The sequence below is a fragment of the Tupaia chinensis genome, unplaced genomic scaffold, assembly GCF_000334495.1.
Source record: "Tupaia chinensis unplaced genomic scaffold, TupChi_1.0 Scaffold000037_15, whole genome shotgun sequence".
NCBI classification, from domain to species: Eukaryota; Metazoa; Chordata; class Mammalia; order Scandentia; family Tupaiidae; genus Tupaia; species Tupaia belangeri.
Window position 1 is genome coordinate 443299 of NW_006159473.1, and position 870 is coordinate 444168.

The 870-nt window shown below is 56.1% G+C and overlaps 1 protein-coding gene across 6 annotated transcripts in view; it reads right to left on the reverse strand.

The window, feature by feature from the left end:
- The window catches only part of PAX6 (paired box 6), a 42854-nt gene that overhangs the window by 41334 nt on the left and 650 nt on the right, over positions 1-870 (reverse strand). For 4 of the 6 annotated variants that reach the window (XM_027771743.1, XM_006140417.3, XM_006140418.3 and 1 more), the window contains exons 1-2: positions 501-690; positions 224-408 (exon numbers count right to left, since the gene is read on the reverse strand). The gene's annotated coding sequence lies outside the window, so the exon portion shown is untranslated. Of the gene's footprint in view, positions 1-223; positions 409-500; positions 691-870 lie in introns of those variants that run through there. The other 2 variants (XM_006140414.3, XM_006140416.3) reach the window with 2 other exon arrangements.

Below are 870 nucleotides of genomic sequence, written 5' to 3' on the forward strand. Positions count from 1 at the left end.
CCCGGCCCCGCGCCGCTGCCGCTGGCCGGCCGTGGCCCTCCGACGCAGGCTTTCGCTGGAAGTAGAAAGTTTGGGCTCCTGCGTGGAAACTTCTCCGGCCTAACTCTCCCAGCGTAGCGGTGGGGGAGGGGACTGGCGAGAGGGGAGGAAGGAAGGGGGAGGAAGGGAGAGACCTGCCTGGATATTGTAGTAAAATAAAGCAAGAAGAAAGAAGCGGACTCACCTTGATGAGACATCCTTTCTCGTGGTCAAAGCTCCTGTCAAGAGTTTTATTTGGTTGGGCTTTTTTTTGCTGTTGTTGCTTACAGACCACGACGGTTTGAAGTGACGGTGTTTTAAAGGAGTTGCTGGTGAGAGTTTTCTCCACGGATGCTGCTGGGTTGGTGTGTGAGAGCAATTCTCAGATCCCTGGGAAGGAGACAGAGATTGACAATAAAATGGGCTGTCAGCGGCGGGAGAGTAAAGAGTGTGGGTGAGGGAAGCGGCTGCAGCCAGCACACCTATGCTGATTGGTGATGGCTCAAGTGTGTTAATGTGTGTGTGCCGGCGCCCGGCCTCGCCTCCACCGCTCCTCACTGGCCCATTAGCGAAGCCTGACCTCTGTCATCATCCTCCAGCAAAACACTTCCTCCTGCGCCTGAACCAGAGCGGGAAATGAGGCCGAGCCACGGTTCGCTTTTCAAACCCACTAATCACTCCGCAACATGCAAATGCACCGCTCGCTCCCACACAAAATATTGCTTTATGCAAAGCAGCGCCGGGGCCTCGCGCCAGCCGATTGGATGCTCCCTCTCCCCGCCTGGTGCAATTGGTCCGTTTGTTTGAATATGAATACACTTGTTTTCGGCTCCGCCGGTGGGTCCCGGCTCC